The sequence below is a fragment of the Lissotriton vulgaris genome, chromosome 8, assembly GCF_964263255.1.
Source record: "Lissotriton vulgaris chromosome 8, aLisVul1.2, whole genome shotgun sequence".
In the NCBI taxonomy this organism is placed as follows: Eukaryota; Metazoa; Chordata; class Amphibia; order Caudata; family Salamandridae; genus Lissotriton; species Lissotriton vulgaris.
In genome coordinates this window covers 187930012-187954769 of record NC_141696.1, presented here as the reverse complement: position 1 = coordinate 187954769, position 24758 = coordinate 187930012, and the positions used below count along the sequence as shown (strand labels likewise).

The window sequence follows — 24758 nt, the reverse complement described above, 5'->3', positions numbered from 1 at the left end:
GCTTTATAGCATCCTGGTGTGTCCATAAACCCCTCACCTTGAGGTTGGTCATGTGCGCTCCCCACCCCAGATGGGAAGCGTCTGTTGTAATGGCCACTGTAGGAGTTGGTTGTGTGAAAGGTCTCCCCTGTTTTGTTCTTCCTGTTCCACCATGTCCTCTTCTAAATAAAATGTTTGTGTGACACTAGATCCTCCCCGTTGCCTGTGATCATTGCTGTTTAATCCATTCCTGGAATGGTCTCATGTGTAGTTGAATGTTTGGGAGTAGATGAAAGCATGAAGCCATCATCCCAAGCAGTTTGCCCACCGTCCTCATTGTCAGAGCATGCCCCTTGCGGTATAGCTGTGACTCCTTCAGTACTGCTACTGTTCTCTTTGTGCTCCGGAACGCTTTCCATAATGTGTCGATTTCTGCCCCTAAGAATATCTTTATCTGCTCTGGAGTTACTAATTTTTCCCAATGTATTGAGAAACCGAGCTGGACCAAACTCTCTATGACCCTTTGTATATGCTGTTTGCAAAGGTTCTATGTGCTTGCTCTTACTAACCAGTCATCAAAGTATGGATACACGTGGATTCCCAGCCTTCTTAGGTGGGCTGCTACTGCTGCTAGGCATTTTGTCAAGACTCTTGGTGCTGACTGGAGTCCGAACGCTAGCACCATAAATTGGTAGTGCGTTTTGTCGGTTACAAATCTGAGTAGGTAAGCGTCCTTTAGATCTATAGTTGCCATGTAATCCCCTACCTGTATCTGAGGTATTACCTCTTGTAAGGATGTCATCTTGAATTTGTGAGTGTTCATGAACTTCTTTAGGAACCTTAAGTCTAGTATAGGTCTTAATGATGTGTCCACCTTTTGTATGTGGAAGTATGTTGAATACACCCTGTTGGAATTAGGTAGCCTGGCCTAGGGCAAGACTAACATTCAGAGGCACAGTGTAAAGGTTGCAGACTACCCAAAAGTAATTCCACGCAATAGCACTCAAAAAGAAAAACACTACACCAAAATTATATGAAAATACGTACTGCTTTATATAAAAATAATATGTATATATCTCTTAGCTCTTTTCACTTTCAAGATTCACAGTCAAATTATCATACAGGTTGGTTGGATTATAGCAGGAATACTTTTTCAATTCTAAAACATAAGAACGACCAACATTTGTAAAACAGATAAATCACCTGGACATTTGGCAAATAATTCTTACTCTTTTATAATTCAATCAAGTAATGTCTGTACCCAGCTTACTTTATATTATTTCCAAACACAGCATTACTTTAAGTTTTGGCACAAACAACTTCTAAATCCAAGCAGAGCAACACTCCCATCTACATAGGAGACATTTAGATATTCTTATTACTCAATTGAAGGCCATTGGGTTAAGCCCACTTAAACCAGCATTTAATTATGCCCCTACAGGTAGTCGAATGGAATTCTATGGAGTACACTATGCTTGATTTACACAGTACCAGTAACCTCCTTCTGATAGTACATAGTCATTGAGGGATTTCTCAAGTTCCCCCCCCACTGAAGATTATACCACTGTGGATCAATGCTCATTGAATGAGTTATTTCTTGCTTAGGTTATAGCGTTTCTCTCCCCTTCCAATAATACCTCCTTACTTGCTTGTCAGGCGGTGATGTTCTTGTTGTATTAGAGGATGAGGGAGGGGCAGTGGTTAAGACAAGGGGGAGACTCGTGCGGGTGAGGTATATTAATCTCTGGGGCCCCTCAGCTCTCCTCCGCGTATCACCAACACTCAAAGAGGCAGAAGGCCTCAGAATACTTCAGCCGCTCTTGGGCTTCTAGGCTCTCCCTACCCGCTCACGCTCGCCTCACCAGAGGGTGCTTGAGCAGGGGGGAGAGAAGCTCTTCTGCCTGGCTTCTGCCGAGGGACTCCCGGCGCCTTTCCTCACACTACCAGGTGTTGCGCTGATCCTCCGGTCATGCGTGAGGGCTCCTCCTCACTCTGGAAGGGGTCGCGCTGTTCCCTGGGGCATGCGCGACGCTCTCCTTGCTCCCGCCTTCAAAGATCCGGCTCTGCCTCACGGAGCCTGACAGCGCCACCGGGCATGCGCGAGGGAGCAGTGTCTCACCGCCTGGGACCGCGCTGTTGATCTGACGCTGCTCTCCAACTTGGCAATTAACAAGGACTTCCCTCAGCCCACTCCTCACCACAGGGCACACAAATTCGGCTCCACAACGGCGCCGCTCTCCCAGTATCAGCTTGGGGTTGAAGAAGGGTGGAACAGCCCGTTTTCTCCTGGGCTCTGCTCTCCTCAGTGGCGCTCCACCTCAGCAGGTGAGAGGGGACGCTCCAGGGAATCAGGGACAAAGGGGACAGTCTAGCACAATTACCAGTCTCTCCAACTGGGCAGAGGACTGCGCTCCGCAGCGCTGCAGTCTCCTTCTCCTATGGACTTCCCCTATTATTTAGAAAAGGGGGCAAGCCAGGCGCCCAGGGTCTCCAGTAACTTCCCACAGCGGGGCCAAGACAAGTAACCAACAGGGGAGTAGTGGGTTGGACCAATAAGGCAGCTTCCCAGTCCAGGAGGTCAACCCTGAGTCCAACCTCTTCCCACCCTCAGCTACCACCTGTCCTCCAGCTGACTTCCACAGGTAGACAAAATGGCTGCCCCACATTCCGCCTTATATAGGCTGCCCTTCAGTGGTCCAGAATGGACCAGAAGGTTCTGGAATGCCCTATGTTAGGCTATGGCCAAGTTCTGTTGGTGACAGTTGGGGCAGTTGGTGGCCACCATTTTAGGTGGTGCCAACTTTCCTGTCAGAACAGGCCTCTGGGCCTAAGGTAAAAGATTATGAGGGGGGAAGAAAACACCTATCCCCCTGACCAACACCTACAAAAAGTCAGTAGACACAAAAATTAACAAGGGTATGAGGGGCAAAAAGGGGACAAAATAAATAAAAATTAGGAGGGACTTCGCCAAAAAGCCAGACAGGTCTAACACACCCCCTTCTTCCTTTCCTTGTGAGGCACCTTCTCTATGGCCCTCTTGTTTAGAAGTTATTGTGCTTCTTTGAGCAAATGAGACAGCTCTCTTTTTGCATGGACTTTGTTGTTTGGTTTTCTGCCCAACGGTTGTTTTGTCAGTTGTATGAAGTATTGTATTCTGTTTATTATCCACTTGTCGGATGTAATCCTCTTCCACTGCCCCCCACTGGTGTTGTATGTTGGAGGGATTCTCTGCTTGGGACCTGATGTTTTTGTTGTTGCGCTCTTTGAGGTCTTGTTAGAGTGTGCGTCAAGGTTGTAGTGCAATCACTTGGAGGTGGGTTGCTGTCTCCCTCTTTGCTGTTGGCCTCTTCCTCGAGTGCGCCCTCGAAACAATTGCCTCCCCTGTTGGTATTGCCAACCTTGTTGTTGTTGACCTGTTTGTTGGCCCGGATTCCCTCCTTGGTAACCTTGTTGAAAGGTCTGGTGTGAGGCTACTGGTCTCCACGATGGAGTCCCCCTACGCATACCTCTGAATTGTAGTGCCCCCTCATGGACCTTGCAGTATCATTTCCTTCTTCAGCTGAGTTAACTTGTCGTCCACAGCTGTTCCAAAAAGTTGTTCCCCGTTGAACGGGGTGGGGTGTTCAAGATGTTACTCTGCACCTCTGGTTTGAACCCAGAGATTCTTAGCCAGGCTTGTCTTCTCTCTGTAACCCGATCATCATTTGCCTGCTTGATGTCTCCGAACCATCTAGGGCTGATTTTAAAACATGTATTGGCCATGTTTTTCCCCCTCTTCCACCAAGTGGCTTGCTTTTCACTGGAACTAATCTGGCAGATTTCAGCAGTTCGCCTACTTCCTCCCTGTGCGGATATGCATACCTATTGATTAATGCATTAGAATGTCTATGCACCACTGAATTGCGGCGCTTCGTTCTATCTTCCTTCCTGTGAGATCCATCCTTTTGCTCCCCTTGTCTGGCTGTGGGCCCACGTTAGTGGGCTGATTAGCTCTTTTTATAGAGTCAGCAGGTACTGAACCTCTGATGTACATTGGGTCCTTGGAGGAGTGCTTGTATTTCTTCTCACTTCTTGTTACTGCCTTGCATGTGGCAGGCTCCTTAAAGGCTTCCTTTCCCTGGTCCAGCACACTTGGGAGCATGGTCAGGAATTGGCTTCTTGTCTGTGTGGGCTGCAAGCTCTCTAGGAGGCAGCAGGACTGTGGCTTTTCCTCCTCCAGCTGCACTCCATAGGTGTCAGCAGCCTTCTTTATCACCTGTTTGTACATCCCAATGTTGTCTGGGGGTGAGGGCCTCGAAGGATAAGATTTCTGGCAAGTAAGCATCAAAATCTTGCCACGGCATGTCTTGTGTCTCCGAGGTCGCCGGACCATGATAGGTTTGGGCCTCTTCTCCCTCGGCTTTGAAATAGTATTCTTCTTCCTCCTCTTTATCAGCCGGTTCTGGGGTTGTAGGAACGAACATGCTACTTACCAGTAGGCATCTGTTCTTGGCATGTAGGGCTGCTGACATTCATATCTGTGCATAGATCGTCGCCTAGTGTTGGGTCTGGATGATTGCACATTGCTGTCCTGGAAGAGTCTTCGAAGTATCACAAGATAGGTGGCTCCTCCCCTGGACTACAGTGCGCATGGGCATCCTCTCCATTCCCAGATTGTTTTTTCCCGCCATTGGGTTCGGATGTATTTTGTTAACTCAAGTTCGGAATCGATAGAAAACTTTATATTTGGCCAAAAAGTCTCTAGGTATCGTCGGTATTGTGAAGTTTTGGGCAGGATCTTGAAATGCCTCATTGTCTCGTCGAAATCTCTTGCGCTGCTAGGTACTTGCCATTTCAGCTTCGAGCCTTTTCTTTTTCTTCGAGCTCGGACGCACAAGTTACTACTTGTGTAACGATATATCTGTAAGAGACATTAGTTAGTAATAGATTCCTTACCATAGAATATGCCCAGGCGTCAGACTGGATCTGGAAATTTTTGCCTAGCAATATTCCCCTGCGTGTCGGTAGGCGTCGTCCGCAGTTCCGCGTCCGTCGTCGGCGTCGTTAGCGCCGGATTGACGTCAGAGTACTTAGACGCTGCCCATGCGCGCTGACCACAGCTTTTCCACGCCAGATACGCAGAGCCATGATAGAACCAACACTGGTGCCATGAAACTAGGGCCCTGAAAGGGGATGACCTTAACCCTAGATATCGGTTCGCAGAACGGGGAGGATGGGTGAGTCGGTAAGGAATCTATCACTAACTAATGCCTCTTACAGATATATCGTTACACAAGTAGTAACTTGTGCATCTGAAAGAGACACGTTAGTGATAGATTCCTTACCTTAGAATAGATACCCCAGCAATACCAACCCAGGTGGTGGGTCTGCGAACCAATAATCACACCAGAAAGTCCTGGAGGACGGAACGGCCAAAGAAGCCATCCCTCCAGACTTGGCTGTCCAGGCAGAAGTGTCTTGCAAACGTGTGCAGCGAGGTCCACGTAGCTGCCTGGCAAATGTCGTTCAAGGGCACTCCTCGGCCCAGGGCAGTTTTAGTCGCCGTGGCCCGAGTAGAATGAGCCCGCAATCCAACAGGGGGCTCCTTTTTGGCCAAGGAGTAACATGCCTGGATACACAAGATGATCCACCGCGAGATGGTTCGCTTGTGCACCGCCTTTCCCCCTTCTTAGCGCCCACGTAAACAACAAAGAGTTGGTCATCCACCCGGAACTGGCGTGTGCGATCCAGATAAAAAGAGCGCACGTTTTGGGTCCAGACGGTGGAGCCTCTCTTCCTCTTTCGAGGGATGCGGAGGCGGAAAGAAGGTGGACAAGGTAATGGACTGCCCAATGTGGAAGGCTGTGACAACCTTGGGCAGGAAAGAGGGTCTCGTCCGCAACACAACCTGGTCCGGATGGACAGAGAGGAAAGGAGGTGTAGAAGAAAGAGCCTGAAGCTCACTCACTCTCCTGGCAGAGGTGATGGCCACCAGGAAAGCAGTCTTCAAAGTAAGAAGACGGAGAGGACAGTTATGGAGCGGCTCAAAGAGAGCACACATTAGATAAGTAAGTACAAGATTCAAGTCCCACTGGGGAATCACGAAGGGAACATGTGTGTGATGCCCTTCAAAAACCTATTTACAATGGGGGACTTGAACAAGGAAGGCTGATCAGGTAGCCGTAAGAAGGCGGAAAGGGCAGAAAGGTACCCCTTGATAGTGCCCAGAGCAGAGCCCTGCTGGGAAAGAGAAAGAAGTAAGAGGAGAACCTCAGAAAGGGGTCAGAGAGTGGGTCAACAGCCTTTGCTGTGCACCATGCCACAAATCTGTTCCAGCTGCAGGCGTATACCAACTTTGTGGAGGGACGCCTGGCTGCCAGAATGACATCACAGACTTTGGGAGGCAAGTCAAATGGCCTCAACTGCCGCCGCTCAATCTCCAAGCTTGTAGGTGGAGACTGGACAGGTTTGGGTGCAGAACCGTCCCCTGCTGCTGCGACAGAAGGTCCTCCCGAAGAGGCAGACGAATCTGGGGATTGACTGACATGCTGAGTAGCTCGGGATACCAGTATCTTCGTGCCCAGTCCGGAGCCACAAGAATAACCTGGGCCCAGTCGCGCCTGATCGTCTTCAGCACTCTGGCCAGAAGTGGTATAAACGGAAAGGCTTACAACAGACCGCAGCTCCTCTCGCGACGAAAAGAGTCTCCGAGCGAGTGCCGCCTTGGAAATTCCAACGCGCAGAACTAACGACATTCAGTGTTCTCTTCTGTGGCGAATAGACCTAACCAAGGCTCTCCCCACTGCTGAAAGAGGCCTTGCGCCACGTCCGAGTTCAGACGCCATTCGTGATCTATCATGCACCAACGGCTGAGTTCGTCCGCCCTGGGGTTCAGAGAACCTGCCAGGTGTTGAACCACCAGGGTCACGCCATGACGTTCCAGCCACTGCCAGAGGCGGAGAGCCTCCTGGCATAGGGTCCATGACCCCACCCCGCCCTGTTTGTTGCAGTACCACATGGCGGTTGTCCGTGAACACCTGCATTACACTCCCCCGGACAGAGGGGAGGAATGCCTTCAGTGCTAGACGGATCGCCCGCAGCTCCAAAAGGTTGATATGGAGCCGGGACTCCGCCAGAGACCAGAGGCCTCTGATCTCCACCACTCCCATGTGGCCTCCCCAGCCCTGGAGGGACGCGTCCGTCACAACCACGTGCTGCTGGTGGGGTAGGGAGAGGGATCTGCCATTGACCCAATCGCGGTCCGTGAGCCACCACTGCAACTGTTTTGCAGTGCCCTCCGAGATCAAGACATGATCGGACAAGTTACCCTGATGCTGGGCCCACTGAAACTTAAGGTCCCACTGCAGAGGCCGCATCCGCCACCGGGCGTGATGCACCAGAAGGATGCAGGAGGCCATCAGCCCCAGAAGCCGCAGCGTCAACCTGACCGAGACTCGGGAATAAGGCTGAAAGATCGGAATCAGAGCCTGAATATCCCGAACCCGCTGTTCGGGAGGATAAACCCGAAACTACGCCAAGTCTAGAACCGCTCCGATAAAGAGGAGCTTCTGAGAGGGACACAGGTGCGACTTCGGCACGTTGATGGAGAACCCCAGCAAGTGCAGGAGGTCGGCCGTAGTCTGGAGGTGGCCAACGACTGTCTGGGGCGAGCCCGCCTTCAACAACCAGTCGTCGAGGTAGGGAAGACTGACACCCCTAACCTGCGCAGATGAGCTGCGACCACAGCCATCACCTTCGTGAACACCCGTGGGGCGCTGGTAAGGCCGAAGGGGAGCACGGTAAACTGAAAGTGCTCATGGCCTACCGTGAACCGTAGGTAACGCTGGTGGGCCGGCAGGACGGGGATGTGAAAATAAGCGTCCTGCAAGTCCAACGCTACCAGCCAGTCTCCAGGGCAGCTAAGACCTGAGCCAAAGTCAGCATCTTGAACTTCTCCTTCCGGAGGAAGCCGTTGACGTTCCGTAGGTCCAAGATAGGGCGTAGGCCCCCTTTGCCCTTCTTGGGTACCAGAAAGTAGTGGGAGTAACATCCACACCCTACTTCCGGCCCAGGAACGTGCTCGATGGCCCCCTTGGCCAAGAGGGCCGTGACTTCCTCTTGCAGAAGTTGCAAGTGATCCCGCGACATGCGGTGGCATGGCTGGAGGGGTCGCCTCGAAGGGGAGGGAGTAGCCCCTTCGGACGATTTGCAGCACCCACCTGTCCGAAGTGACAGTGCGCCAGTGGAAGAGGAGATGTCGAACCCTGCCCCCCACTGGCCTCACATGGGCCTGAAAGCACGGACTAGGAGGATTTTGAGGCAGGTGCTGCAGGGGAAGGTGAGGACTGGACTCGCCGTTGTCTCCGACCGCCGCCACGGCGGTTTCCACGGCCGCCACCGCGCTGTTGAACATTCTGCGATGCGTGGCTGGCAGCACGTGTGGGGGCGCCCCTTCCCTGGCCACAAAAGGAGCGAAAGGCACCCGATTGCTGGCGTGTGGCCGAGAGGCCCAAGGACTTGGCCGTAGCCCTGGAGTCCTTAAAACGCTCAACCGCATGGTGTGCCTTGTCGCCAAAGATGCGACAGCCATCGAACGGCATGTCCAGAAGTGTGGCCTGGACATCGGCCGAAAAGTTGGCACCCTCAACCAGGCGTGGCGTCGAACCGCCGCTGTCGTTGCCATCACCCTGCCCAGTGAGTCCGTGGTATCCAGCCCACACCGGATGGAATATCGCGCTGCATCTCGGCCCTCCACAAGGGTTTGGGCGAGTTTAGCCCGGACCTCCTCCGGACATTGTGGCAGCACGTCCGCGTCACACAGAGTGTTGGTGTAGCGGCCCAAGAGACAGGCGGTATTGACAGACCGCAGCCCCAAACTCAGGGACGAGAACACTTTATTCCCGAATTGTTCATATCTCTTGGATTCCCGATCGAGCGGAGCCGTCGGGAATGAGGTCTGGGAAGTGGAGGCCTGGATAACCAGGCTCTCGGGGGTGGGATGGGTGGACAAAAAGCAAGGGTCGCCCGGGGCCAGGCGGTAGCGTCTGGCCACGTTCCTATCCACAGGAGGACCTGTGGCGGGCTTGGACCAAGTGCCCACAAGAACGTCACACAAGGCCTCATTGAACGGCAGCAGGGGCTCACTGGAGCTTGTCTGCGGTTTGAGGACCTCAGTGAGGAGGTTAGTCCTCACGGCCGTGACGTGGAGCTCAAGGTTGAAGGCCTTGGCCGCCCTCGTCAACACTACACTAAGAAGACCCCTCCTCCGTAGCCACGGTGGGAGGGGAGACAAATCCAGTGTCTGGCCAAGTGTCAATACCACTGGCCTCCCCAAGCTCATATGTCCAGTCCTCTTGAGACTGGCACTCCAATGCCAGAGGGTCTTCAGACCCCTCCCAGTCACCAGTCTCCTGCAAAACAGGGGCAACAGATGGGGCCTCCTCATGGAAATAAAAATCTCCAAAGGCCGTCTGAAGCGGCGCCCAGCAGGGCCGTTCCGGCGCCAGAGTCGGACCGAAGGGAAGATTGGGGACGCGGCGTCCACAGCGGGCCCCGTGGGCGACACCCGCGGGGCCGGCGCCGGTGAGGTCGACCGGCGACGACCCGGATCCGGAAGCGGATGGGGTTAGGTCCCGGGCCGAAGCACCCGGCGGCGTCGGGGCCGAAGCACCCGACCCGCTAGGTTCTCCAGCCGGGACCGTTGGGCCCGGAGGCGCCACAGAACCCGGCTGAGGAGGGAGGGACCTCATGGCCATGAGGTACTGCTCGATCTCCGGCGACGCGCCGTGCCCAGGGACCCGAAGGCGTGGGGCAGGCAGCGACGCTTGGGACTCCATCGGAGCCGCGTGGGTGGTGTCACCCGAACCCCCAGCCACATAGTGCGAGTGTCGGGGTGGGTCGGAGGAACGATGACGTCTCTCCGACCTCTCATGCCTCTTACCTGAAGACTTGGATCCCGACGACCGATGTCCACTCCCGGAGCTGCGATGACTCAGACTCCGACCCCGCGACTGGTCCCTCGACCTCCCGTGGGACCGGGACCTGGAACGGCGCGGGCCGACTGCCGGAGCTAGAGACGCTTGCAGGACCGCTCCCGCCTAGCTTTAGACATCAGGGCCCGGCAGTCGAGCAGGTGCGGTCGTCCTGGTCGAGGCCTAAACACTTCAGGCACTGGCGATGGGGGTCGGTAACCGACATCAGTCGGTCGCACTTTGAGCAGGGTTTGAACCCGGGCATCCCTACCAGCACCGATAGAGTCGAAGACTCGAGTAAAGGAATGATCAAAAAGATCAAAAAGTTTAGTCAAAAAAATGACTAGGGGTAGAGCTTCTCCAAATCTGCGCTAGCTGGCGCGGAAAAAAGAAGAACTGACATCAGCGCGCATGGGCGGCATCTAAGTACTCCAACGACGTCATTCCGGCGCCAACGACGCCGACGACAGACGCGGAGCCGCGGACGCCGCCTACCGACACGCAGGGGTATTGCTGCGCAATAATTTCCAGATCCAGTCTGACGCCTGGGGATATTCTAAGGTAAGGAATCTATCACTAACGTGTCTCTTTCAGATACGTGTGCGTCGAGATTTTCGGGCTTTCTCTTCCCCCTGTTGACTTACCCCCAGTCAACTGATCTGGGTTTAATCCATCACCATTCTTTAGCTCACTCCGCCACCCTAGTTCAGACATGGCCATATGCAAATCAGTCTGACCCTGTGCCTCATGGGAACAGTCCTGCCCGAACTACCAAGCCACGTCTTCCCTGGACCGGAAACAGTTGACTGGGGGTGAGTGTTTGATTTGCTCAAACACTCCGTCCATCATCCCCTTTTGTAACGTTTATGCCGAAGCTTGCTTCGCTCTCTACTTTTTCAACATCAGGGAGTCCTTATAGTGACTGCTCTTCGACAACTTGGTCTTATCAAGGATTTTCGCCGTCTGGGAGTCCTTGTCAAAGGAACTGACAGACTGTTTGTCCTTGGGCGCGCTCACCGTCACCGAATGCTTCGATGCTGGGGCTGTCTGAGGACTTCGAGTCACTCTTTCAGGGCTCGGTCGACTGTCTTGGGGTCGCTGTTTCCCATACCTCCTTCAGAGTTTTCTTTTCTGTGTCGACGACTTGGAGGTGCGCATCCTCCTCGCCCTCTGGTCCTTCTGCGGCATTTGTTTTCTTGCTTTTCTAGATGATTTTCGTGGATTCTTCTCTCCAAAGTTCTGGAGCTCCTTCCATCTCGATCCAGACACAACGGCGGAAAAAAAAAGAATCTGAAGATGGCGAGCAACGGTTGGAGCTTCCGGAGGAAGCACTTCGAAGTCGCAGAAGGACACGAAATGGTGGTATGTCAACGCCCACCAGTCCACGGAAAAAAAAAATACTACAATTCCGGACCCAACCACAAGATGGCGGAATAATGCACAGTATAGTGAATCCAGAAAAGATTCACGCTGCAAAACTGTAGTTCGCATTTGTGCATGGGCTCAAAAGGCGGGCCCATTAACCTTGTAAGGACTATATTAAGAATCCACAATGGAGCTGGTGGAAATTTTGGTGGGTTGACTATTTTTAGTCCTTCCATGAAAGCTTTAATCACAGGTACTCTAAACAATTACAAATGCTGTCTATTTTGTAGATCTGTAGCGATTGCCGCTAGGTGTAGTCTAATAGGGGTATAAGCCAACACAGATTGTTCCAAGTGTAACAAATAATATAGGATGTTTTGTATGGAAGCATCAAGAGGGTTGATGTGATTACTACAGTAGATAAAAAATCTCTTCCATTTAGCTGCATAGCAGGCTCTTGCAGTAGGTTTTCTAGCTTCCTTAATGATATTCATACATTCACGTGGAAGGTTTAAGTACCCAAACTCTACGATTTCAGTAGCCAGATCGTGAGGTTCAGCTTTTTGGGATCTAGATGTCCGATTTCTGCATGGCTGTTTGAGGAGGCTGAAGGATAAATGTAGCTTTTGATAGCTCCAATAGGGTTGTGAACCAAGGTTGACATGCCCATGTGTGAGCTACTAGGATTAGTGTGAGACATTTGCCTGAGCTTGTGAACCACTAATGGTGGAAAAGCGTAGGAAAATATCTCTGACCAGTTCATCCATAGTGCATTGCCCTTTGATTGCGGGTGTGGATACCTGGAGGCGAAGCTTCTGTATTTTGGGTTTTGGTATGTGGCTAACAGGTCTATATGAGGAACTCTCCAACTTTGAAAGTATGGGAGGAGAACCTGAGGGTAGAGTTCCCATTCCTGTATTTGCGGTCTCTGCCTGCTGAGATCTGCAATCTGGTTGTTCACTCTTGGGAGAGGTTCCGCTAGGAAATAAAATAGATGGTGAATGGCCCACTTCCTGATGTCTTGAGCTAAGAGGGACAGTTGGAGAGCGGCGTCTCCCCCCGTTTTTGTATGTAATACATAGCTGTCATGTTGTCGGTACGATCCAAGACAACTTTGCCCTCCAGGTGAATCTGAAACGCTTGGAGGGCTAGAAAGATTGCAAGCAGCACTAGAATGATGTGGAGCCGCTTTTGCTGGTGACTCCAAAGGCATTGCACTGTATGATGTTGGTGAGCTCCCCAGCAAGTAAGGGACGCATCCGCTGTCAGTACTATATGTGGAATAGGGTCTATGAACGGTTGTCCTTTTGACAAATTGTGTGTTCCACCACTGCAGCGAGGGATGCGAATGGCTGCTTACTAGATCAGTCAATAAACCCGATGACTGGTTTCACTGACTGACTAGGCATTCTTGCAGTGGACGCATGTGCAGCCTGGCATGGTGGATGATTATGATGCAAAATGCCATCATTCTCAGCAGTTGCATATAAACTCTGGCTGGAATCCAATGATAGGGTTGAAACTGGAGAATGAAAGATTGAATATTTCTAATTCTGGCTGCGCTGGGGAAGGCAATAGCCTTTTGAGTATGTATTGTGGCTCCAAGTTAGTCCTGAGCATTGGCTGGTTGGAGATGTGATTTGGTCACATTGATTGTGAACCCTAGTTGATGTAGTAACTGAATTGTTCTGAAAGTGTGCTGAAGACATTGCTGGTAAAAGCTGGCTTTGATGAGCCAGTCATCCAAGTAAGGGAAGACATGGATGGTTTGTCTTCTTAGGAGAGCAGCTACTACCGCCAGACATTTTGTGAAGACTCTGAATGGGAGTACCTTGAACTGGAAGTGTTGACCCGCTACCACAAATTGGAGGAATTTGCGATGAGCGGGGTGGATTGGAATATGAAAATAGGGGTCTTTTAAATCTAGAGTAGAGAGAAAGTCGCCTTTCTTCAGTAGAGGAATTATTTGTTGAAGTGTCACCATGTGGAAATGATCTGACTAAATGTAAAGATTGAGTTCTGAGATCTAATATTGGTCTGAGAGAACCAGCTTTTTTGGGTATTAGGAAGTAAAAAGAGTACATGCCCGACCCGTGATGTTGCGGTGGTACAGGTTCTATAGCTCCTTTTAGCAGTAGAGACTGAACCTCTTGTTTGAGGAGGTGTAGGTGATCCGGTGAAAGTTTGTGTGACTTTGGTGGAATGTTTGGAGAAGTGTTGATTAACTCCAGGCAGTACCCAGAACGGATAATTTGTAGTACCCAATTTTCTGTTGTATTGACTGCCAGATTTGTAGGAAATCTGACAGTCTTCCTACAACAGGTGTCAGATGGTTGGGGGAAGTAGAGGCAAGTTACTGCTTTGTATTGGAGGGGGCGGTGCGTGTGTTTGAACCCCTGCCTTTGCCACCTCTGTAACCCGCTCAGAAGTAACCCCTAGATGGAGAGGGTTGGTTATTGCCCTTATAGGTGGTGGTCTCTGAGGAGGTCTTTTTGGAGCCCCCGTGGTAAAAAGAGCGCCGAAAGGAACCACAGGTTTGTGCAGACTGAAGGGCTCCCACTGATTTGGCCACTTAAGTGTCCGCTTTCATTTTCTCCAGTGAAAAATACACTATTGGGCCAAATAGATGCTCTTTATCAAAGGAAGTGCTTAAAATATAGGTTTGCACCTCTGGTTTAAACCCTGATATGCAAAACCAAGCGTGTCTTCTCAAGAGGACACTGGTCTTTATTGCTCTGGCAGCATCTAGTGAATATCTTATAGCGTTTTTGAATAGAATTTGCCCTTCACGAACTAGGTCTTGTGCCTTAGATCTGTGTTCCTTGAGCAAATATTGTATTAATTGCTCCCTCTCATCCCACAGTCATATCGTGCTAGCAATGCTTGAGTGTTGGACACACGCCAGAAATTGGCCGCCTGAGAGCCTACGCGTTTCCTGGAAGCATCACTAAGTTTGGATTCCGGGGGAGGAACATCTCCGGTTGTCTGGGAGTTGGCCCTTTTCCTTGCACTGGACACAATCAGGGAGTCTAGTGGCAACTGACCTTTAACATATATTGGATCCAATGGTGTTGGCTTTTATTTTCGGTCTACTCTAGAGGTAAGAATAAGAGCTCTGACTGGGTGGTTAGAAATGTCATCTACCGGAGACAGAACTGTTAATAAAATGCTCTTCGAAACTCCTCGCCTGGTATCCTGTGCAAGAGCACACAAGGACGTACATAATGTGTGCCCGATGAAGAGTCGGACAGGCGATGGCCCAGACCGGATCTGGTGGAGTATATGAACTAATCTAGAGAATGTTTGCAAAATATTTGATTAAGACTAAACTGGGTTGGGTGGGCGGCGGCCGCTCTGCAATGTTTGTATGGCGGGTAGTTCGAAGTCAGTCTTACAGGGAGGCGGGGGTGGTTTGGGCAGGTTACGGTGAGTTTGATAGTGTTCAATTGCATCACTAAAATCATTACGTTATCACAAAATACAATTGTTGCGGAATGCCACCAGCTATAACAAATGCGCATAGGTCCACAAACATGGTACCACTTTGTACACACAGGAGACATTTCCACAGCTCTGGTGCCTCAGGAACATTGGGGCGGGCGAGAACTTATCACCAACATGGCAGCAGCTAACGCCCCTGACGAAGTGTCATTAAATATGCTCTCATGGAATGCAAATGGGTTAGGAGACAGGATCAAAAGGGGCGTGGTATTTCAATATTTCAAACGCCAGGCTGCAGGTATAATCCTACTGCAAGAAACCCATTTGGTGGGTAACACCTGCAAGGCGTTGAATAGATGGAGACACAGGCTTGTAGTCCACGTAGGATTTACTACTGGTGCCAGGGGGGTGGGAATATTAAGAAAAGTCTCCCATTTATTGTAACTCTGACACAGATAGCTACAGACATTTTGCTGTGGTGTCGGGGACCTGGGAGGGTAGGAGTATGAATGTCCTGTCCTCTCAGTGTATATACCCCCGTCTTTATATAAAACAGCCCTACTGGATTTCAGCAGGATAATCCTTGCCCTACTGGAAGGGGAAAAATAGTGATGCGTGGTGACATAAATGTGACGTTCTGTAACCAGGCTGATCGATGCCCTCCACGGGGTACGGTGAGGAGGCGCAATACATTGGCCGAATTTGCGGCAGCAATGGGTCTGACTGATGAATAGCGAACAGTGCACCCACTTTCACAACAATACACAAACTACTCTGCTGCTCACAAAAGCGACTCCTGTAGCGACCACATATTAGCTTTGGCAGATACCGCACACTGCTTCACTGAAGTGCAACACCTCACTAGGGGCATTTCTGATCATGCTCCCATAAAGGCACGATATGCCATAAATACTGCCTCCAAACACAGAAAACTCACCATCAGTCCATGGTGCCTTCAGGTCCCACACATAAGGGACATTGATTAAATACACAGATCATTACTTCACTGAAAATGTGGGAACAGTCCAATTGTTCTGTAATGCACTGTTCTGTCGAGAAAAGTGTCTCCCCAGAGCACTCAAAATCAAATGTTCAATAAATGTTCAATAAAGTTCAAAAAATTCAAAAAAACATGTAAGTCAGTCCAATTGTCACAGATTCCGTGGGAGGCCTAGAAAGCAGTAATCAAGAGCCACTCCCTATCACTCACGATAGGCCATAGGAAAGAGAAAGACAGACAATTGGTTGAACTGGAACAGGATATCCTTGCAAGAGAACGAGCGCTAAGGGACAAACGTGACTAGTTAGAAAACCATAAGTTGGAACTCAAATGAAAATAGTATAAAGATTTATTAACTGACATGGCTAAAGATAGACATTGAGCCAAAATATACAGGCTTGGAGACAGAGCTAGTAAACTATTAGCAGGGGTAGATAGGAGAAGAGGGCAGACCGGTGGATCAGAGCTGTACATGGTCAAAATGGGGCCTGTCTGCGCGACCCACTTACGCATAGCTGACTGGTTTGCAAACAATTACAGACACCTTTACAAACTAGTTGCAACCGCCACTCTTGAGGAAGTGCGAGAGATAACAGACATAAGAATCCCCACACTGACACCAGAGGACCAGCAATTGCTGGACGTAGATATCACGGTTGAGGAAATTACGGCCGCCATCCTTGACAAAGTCCAGGAAAGCGGGGGATCCAAAGGCCTCCCAATTGAACTCCTCAAGGCAACAGTGTCCAAGGTGGCACTGCACCTTCTCGAAATGTACCTCAAGTAAATCGGCCGGCATTTCACCCAGAGACTGGCGTCCATTTTCGTGATACACAAGGCTGGGAAACCAGCGGAGGAACTTACCTCATAATGGTCAATATCCTTGTTCAATGTTGAAGCAAAAATTCTCGCAAAAGTGCTAGCCAGTAGATTGCTCCCCATAATTACAAAGTTGGTCCACCCAGATCAATGGGGGTTCATGCCCGACCCTAACACTGCTAGGAACCTACGACGGCTAAATGGAGTGCTCTCTAGGAAACATACTGTTGGAAAGAATGTAGCCATACTTTCCCTGGATGCACGTATGGCATTTGACACGGTTGAATGGCCATAAATGTTAGCGGTCCTTGAACGTATGGGCCTGGGGAGGTCGTGCCTTGATTGGATCAAACTCTAATACACCAAACCGCTCGCTCAGGTGGTGGTGAATGGCCATGTGCCCACCACATTTACCCTTGGCCGTGGAACAAGGCAGGGCTGCCCACTATCCCCTCTTATATTTGCTCTCGTCCTCAAACCCCTTACCTGTTGGATACGCAGAGATCCAGTGATACATGGATTGAAGTGGGCAAAATGAGTGGGAGGACAGAATCTCCCGCTACGCAGACGCTATTTTACTTTATGTTGCCTCCCCTCGCGCCTCAATCTGTAGAATCCTCCGAATCTGTTCCAATCACTGCAAATATTCTGGCTACGTCATAAACTGGTTTAAGTCAGTGGTCTATGTACTTCATGGGCCAGCACCAGCCCTTCCTGCCAATTGCAAAGCCACAGTCGGTGAGGAAGGGTTTCGATACCTAGGGCTATATGCATCTGCTGATCCATCGCTTTTCCGTGAGTGGAACCTCCTGGGCCCCCTGGCCTGACTGCAGAGTGATGTCCGCCATTGGCGAACGCTGCCTGTATCGCTATTTGGGCGTGCTGCACTCTACAAAATCATGGCTCTCCCCCGGCTCCTTTACACATTGCGAAATACTCCATACCGCGTTCCGGATGCGTATTTCAAATCAATCGATAGAACTTCAGACTTTGCTTTGTGATGGGAAGCCCCCCAAGCAGCGCAGGGCCTAAACTGGTTCGTGGGTTGTATGATGGGGGTATTGCCCTGCCGGATACCTGAAGCTATTATTGTGCTGTACACCTATCTGTTGTCAATAGATGGGTGTATGGATCACAACAAGATCCTGCTTATCGGATGAATAGATGGTCGATGGGTCATAAAGGGAATAAAGAGGCACTGCACACAAAAGTGCATAGAAAAACAGCTCACTGGGTACACTTCTCTTACAGCGGCCATATGGCACACTACCACTATAAAACTTGGTGGGGGCAGCACACTGACGCAAATGACACCCCTATAGCAAGCCGCTATACTGGGCAACTTGAGCAAGTGCAAAGTGTAAGAAAGTGGCTCTATATGTACTGGACCAAAGTAAGGTATTAAGTCCCCATCTCCAGAGGTATGACAGAGGTTAAAGTTAGATATAACCTTACTTTCTTAAGTGGTAGCTTGGTCGAGCAGTAAGGCAGTATCAGAGGACAGTGTAAAGCATTTGTTGTACACACTCAGTCAGCAAAAGGTTTCACACACAAGAACTGAACTCTAGGCCAATTGTTTTATATCAAAAGATGTAGTTTTATTTTAGAACCAACAGGTATCAAAATATACTTTTCTCAATATGAGTGACTTTAGGTAATTACTTTGCAAAAAGGCAATAGACTTTGTAAGTACAATAGCTACAGTGGTTGCAATAGGCAACACAATTTCAAACACAATTTAACATGGAGCTCAATGGGTTTTTCTACATAAATGCAGTTGATTACTTTAAGGATTACTTTTCTAACCACAGGACTGGATTCTGGATTCAGTCCCGGGACATAAGCTGTAAACGGTTAAGTAAAAGCGTTTTGGTTACAGTTGTGATTTTTAAAGAATAAAAATATAATTTCAAAGTTGACACTTAGAAACTTTTCAGTGAAAACCAACCAATGTTATCCTATGTGAGGAAATTCAAGTCACGGGTAAAGTAGGTTCTCATTACTTTTGTAATCCAGTACTGGACTCCTAAATTCAGCACTGGGACCTCTACCTAAGACAGGTAAGTAATTAAGTTTTGGTATTTGGTACGATTTTTAAAGAATATTTGTAGTTTGCGAGAAATTTCACAGAAAAACAGTCAATGGTTTCCTATGGAAGAAAATGCAGGTACCTGGTAAGTACAGTTGGGATTACTTTTGCGGTTCAGTACTGGGCTAAAAGGTACAGTACTGGCTTCTCTCCTGATCACAGGTGAAATATTCGGCTGATTTTAGATGAATATTTTAACGTTTCAAAACTCAACAAGTGAAAACCAGTCAATGTTAACCTATGGAAAGAAAGTGAGTTATCGGCTTTTAGGTAAGTACTCGACTGGTGAAGTTAAGGTTCTGGGCATAGACTCCGAGGTCTCCCAGGGTCGGAAAGGTACAGTAGTTACACCCTCAACAGCACAGGGGCAGCCGGGTGCTGAGAGAGTAGGCCCAATGCAATCCAATGGAGGGTAGGGGGCCTTTGGTTGGTGGCTGTTAGCAAGCAAGGCACGTGGCTGTGGGAGCAGAGCTCCTGGTCACTTACTCAGGGCAAATGGGGAAGTAGAGTAGGGTAGAAATTGCACTTCCAGCGGCACTCTGGCGGCTGGGTGCAGGGTGCATTTGAGCCGCTGGGCGCTCAATGTTCTCCAATGGGAAAGTTAAAAAGTGAACCAAGGCTGCAGGCTCGGGGACGGAGATTCTTCAGGTGCGACCACCACTTCGAGAAGTAAGTTGGGATCTTGGAGAAGAGGTAGGTACCCCAAAGGAAGGCACAGGGTGACGTGGTTCTGAGACTGCAGGCTTCGTCTGGGTCGAGGAGGGTCTTTGGGCAATGAACTTGGGGTCCCAGTCGCCGGGGGGACATCCTTGTGGTCTTGGATCACTCAGACACAGGCCAGGCTTGGCGGGTGCAGAGTGGGCTGGATTTGCGGTTCCTTGCTGTTTGAGCAGAACCACTGCTCGTGGGAGTCCCAGTCTTTTGGAAGGTTCAAGGCAAGCAGGTCATCCAGGGTTTGAGGTTGCTGTCCGCAGGAGACGCCGGAGTTTCGCAGGCCTGTAGGGTTCTGGGGCCAAGTCAGTGGGCGTCGTCCTTTTGTTAGCAGCTGCACGGAAGGTCTTCTGGTTTCTTGTTGCATGCGGGATCTGAGGAAGGGCGGTTCAGGGTGCCCCTAAATAAATTTAGGGGCGTTACAGGTAGAGCAAGGGCAGGGACCAATGGGTCCCTGTCCTGGGGTGGGTACAGCCCCTAGCCTGCTCCTCTCCTGTGGGAGGGGGGCAGGAGCCTAGCTGTGATTGGGTGGGCTACCCATCTCCAAGACGGCCGGAGCCCGGAGTCGTGCTTCACCTCGCCTCTCCCACCTGAGATGGGGGGTTGGCATTGGCTGGCACACCCCCTTTCTTCACTCAGGGTTTCCCGCCGTTCCTACCGCCAGAGTGGGGGTCAGAACTGGTGGGGGGCAGTTGCTGAGTACAGCAAGTGACCTGGAGAAGCTCACAAATGCGGTATGCCTTTGAAGCTTCCTCTGCCCATCCTGGGGGAGGAGGCTTTGCACCTCGTCCCAGGATGTGCATTGTTTCAGGCCCCCCGCGAGCGGCAGGCTCTCGACCCGGGGGGTCCAGAAACATGTCTGGTAGTAGCAGCCTCGGTAGCCACGCAGTCAGGACACTGGGAGTTAGTTCGGTTTCAGGGGGGGGGGGATCTCTAAGATGCCCTCTGTCGTGCATTTTACATTAAATCCCACACTGGCATCAGTGCAAGTTTAATGTGCTAAGAAGTTTGATATCAAACTTCTCAGTCTTCAGTAAAGCCATCATGGTGCTGTGGAGTTCGTAATGACGACCTCCCAGTACCATATACTCTTAATGGCAGCACTGCACTTAAGGTGCCCAATAATAGCCCTGTGTACTGCAGGGGCACAGGGCTCATGTACCTGTGCCCACACCACTGGCATAGGGCACCCAGCTAGAGGAGTGACTGATGGATGCCAGGGCAGTGAGCTTGTGGGCATGGCACACATGGATGTGTGCCATGTTGACTGTTTAGTTCTGTACTAAGGCACTCAGCCTGCAAAGGCAGTGTGTGGATGTCAGGGCACAGGGCCCCCAAGGGTGGCGCAATAAGTGCTGCAGCCCTTAGGGGTCTTCTCTGGTCACCATGCCCTGGGTACCTCAGGTACCATTTACTAAGGGCCGACAGGTGGCCAGAGATGCCAATTGGGTTTTAGTTTCAACACAGTTTTAGGGAAGGAACACAGGCCCTGGGCACCTGGTTGGCAGGAGCCCAGGGCACACTCAGTCAAAGCACATAACAATTCAGGAAAAAGTGGGGGCATACCAATGCAAGAAAGATGGCACTTTCTCACACAAAGGATTTTATAGGTGGGACACCATCGGAATTTTGCAAGTCAGTGACTTAATAAAGAAAGGTAAAATACTGGCATTTGCAGATTTGCAAAAATACACACTATCCATCGGCGAAACCTTCTTCTATTTACAAATACGCCATGCACTACTGGAGGCAATTAAAGAAATTGATGGGATCCCAGAAGCTACCCCCCTGGAGGACACACTATTAGCAGACAAAATGCAAGGTGGGGCGATTTCACTCACGTACCGGAAAATAATTAATAACCTACCAGATCAGTTAATACATCGGCCTGCACGCTGGCAGACTGGCATGGGTGACTTAAGAGGAAGAAGACTGGCAGGATGTGCGGTCCTCCCCGCACGAGGTGGCCATACTGTTGCGACTACAACTGGTTCAATTAAAAGTGCTACATCAAACATATCACATGCACAAAATTAGTCAGGATGGGCCGTGGTGGTTTAGAGGATTGTAGGAGATGCGAGGAGGAGGGTACGTTCTTCCACATGAACTGGGAATGTCCCTTGATACAACCTTTCTGGGAAGCAGTCAATAGAGTAGTGGGGGAGGTGTGTGGGATCGCCTAAACATTATCCCCCAAGAGTTGCCTTCTTAATATCTGGATAATAATGGTTCTGTTGGACCGAAATACACAGTAGTATAGTATTTCAATTGTTTTATTTATAAACTCCGTCCCAATGAAGGGTACAAAGACAATGGTACTTATATCCGTATAACCAAAACACACTGACCACAAAAAAAAGCTCCAGTAAAGTTTTACTCATATACTTTCATATTCTCTATTATATTAAAACATTAGTTCTGCTGTCCAAAAACAAATACCACTATATAAGCAATAATCCGGTAGGGACATCAATTAATTCTTAGGTCCTAGAGGATTTTGTATAGTAGGTTCATGATAGAAGGAAATGCGTCAACATTTCGACCCTGGTGGGAATGATGCGCTGGTTGTGCGCATCAAAGGCGGGTCTTCATCAGGACTGTGCAGTTGTAGGACAGCCTTTTCCAAACCTGGCTCCTCTTGGAAACCTGGTCCTTTTTAAAGTAGTATTGCTGGTCAGCCGACTCAGCCAATATCATGAAATTCCTTAGATCTCTGTAATAATAAATTTATACAGCTGGAAGGATGAGTAAGTCGTTGTTTCTTCAATTTGATGAAAGTTGTACGCGTCTATTTCCTTCTCTTCCTCATGCTGCCTGTTTAAAAAGCCTACACTGGCTGCCGGTAAACAAGCATTTGCAATGCAATAGGTCTTGCAGCATTAAAGTTTGAGTTACTGGCATTGTAAATGGCAATGCTTTGCATTCATTTTTTTTCTTTAATTTGCAATTGGTATGTAAACATTGTTTGTGAATGGGTAGCTGTTGCTTATGCTAAGCAACGTTGGCAGTCCTATAGAGTGCTAGTCTTGCTTGTTATAAGCATGCTGATTTAAAGCACTCTGATACCTGCGGGTAAGGTTTGCGCCATTATAAAAGTGAAAACTAATACAGGCCATACTTCGCACCTGATGTCCTTTTCATCGCCCCCACCTCCCCTCCGCTGCTATTGATGTTGCGTTGAGCACCGTGGCACCTCTGCCCCCATTCTGACACGCGCCACTGGACAAATTGCTACCAATGAGAATGAAGGTTTCCAATTTCTGGATCCACAACCTTTTCTGTGTGGAATATCGAGGTAGAAGTGAAGGTATGAGTATGTAGCTGCTTGTCTGCTATGTCAGAAATGGTGAGTCAACAGCTGGCTTGAGGTACTAATGATATTTTACCTCTCAATTAAGGACTTTTATCACTCTTCCAGGCTCCTTCCTTCTGCAATATTGAGCTTTACTATTATTCAGCCCCAATTCCTGTCTCATCTTCTTTTTTACAATGTTGCAGCTAATATTAATACACACATGATACATTAATCTTTTAATGTATTCATGGGTGCCCATGCTCTGTTTGAGTTTTTTTCAGTTCTTTGTGTAGCAAGGATTCCATTGGCCCTTGCTGAAGCAAGGAAAATGAGAAACCCCTTCACCCCAGGTGGGGAGCAAAAGGCAGCCAATAGTGGGGTGCATAGGCCCCTCATAATGCTGTGCTCTTGTACTCATACACCTGTTGCTAAGTCCTTGGCTCATGGCATGGAACACTTTTCCACTTGTTTCTGTAATGCTAGAGAACACGTGAGCGCAAACATTTTACAAGTGAGCTCTTCCATGGAAGTGTTAGCTCTTTTCTTGAACTTTTTAATAGGCTCATTTTTTATAGATATATAAGTTATTATAATTTGTGGGCTTTCAGTTAAACTTTACCTGCTATAGATGTGTTTACTCTCTTCATTGTGTACAACCAGCATTTGCCTTTGTCAATGCTTGTTTATTTTGTCATGATTTTTTAGATCCATATATTGCAAAGCAGTCCCTGGCAATTAAGGAAACTACATTGTGTGTGGTTGGGCTCTTTTTGAAAGGACAGTAAAGTTAGAAAAAAGATGGAGCGGGCCGATTCATAGTCCCTTGCTGGATGCTGTAGTCATAAGAAAATGTGAATGACACAATAATAGACCAATAGATGAAGAGGGCAGGCTGAAAGCCTCTTTCAGTGAGTATTGCAAATGACGCAATGGGTAAAGTAGGCTGGCCAAAAGTCCCTAGAAGTAATTTATACATTTATAGGTACTAAAATCAAAGGGTTTTGGCTAACAGACTTAATAAAAACGCATATAATGGACAGAGCATTTATTCGGCAGAGTACCAGACATTTCTACTCTGCGTCATCCATCGTTGCTGTAAACGTGCTATTTTTCAGTCAACACTTGAGACAATGAGCCGCGATTAGCCGCTTCGCCATTGCCAATGGCCTGCCATTCAAAACCTATTGTTTAAGACATGGCTCCTGTGTGCTATCATATTACATGTTCACTGTGGCAAGAGTGTTTGTCATAAAACAATCTGCCACTCGCGCTGCACTGAAACACCTCATTAATTCATAATCCGCACGGACCGTGCTTGCATTACCAGGTGCTCAGTGAAAAAGATGTTATTTGTGCAGTACTACTGCAAACGTGTTAAATAGTCTATTTACATGGGTGAACATGTATTCACGCACCACGGCTCTCGCTTGTGAGAACTGACAGATTTCGCTCGGGTTTTGGCCGTAGTAACTCGAGTAAACGTTCACGGTTTTTAAAACAAGACCGAGCTGTTTTGAGGCAAGGTGTACGTTTTGCCAACATTATTGTAAGAGTCCTGTTTGTGAGGACAGTCTGTTAAAAGACTACCATGTCTGAAAACAAAGAGGGGGGCGTATTACAGTTTTGCGAAGAAGCCCTGTGTGGTGTGATCAATAAATGTCGAACCATAAAAGGCACGATCATAGATGTGCCATACCAGCGAGACTGTACCCACCACCGCAAGAGCACCGTAAACTGCCCCCGTCAAGCTGTCGCACCCCCTGCTATCACTTAAACGTCCAACTCGTTTCGGACGGAGATACACCTGCCCCAACCAACCATTGAATATCAATCCAAAATATATATCACTTTATATGCAAATAACGAACGGGAAGTGCCCTAGACTGCGTGAACTGGAAGTAGGAGACTCTGGGTGGCTACAGGCCCCCGTCCCCCTCGCTCCCCCATCCAACCAACCCCACCACCACCACCACTTCAGCCACCGGAGTTATGCCAAGCTCTCGTTTTTTAAACTTCGAACATTACCCTCGCAGTGAACTCATTATTTAAAAGCCTGATTGGCATCGGAGTGTTTCCTTTGTCAGCAGCACACACACAAAATAGAAAAAA

The 24758-nt window shown here is 49.3% G+C and overlaps 1 protein-coding gene across 1 annotated transcript in view; it reads right to left on the bottom strand.

Annotated features, from left to right (window-relative positions):
• PCF11 (PCF11 cleavage and polyadenylation factor subunit) overlaps positions 1-24758 on the bottom strand; it is a 297241-nt gene that overhangs the window by 49546 nt on the left and 222937 nt on the right. The window lies entirely within an intron of this gene.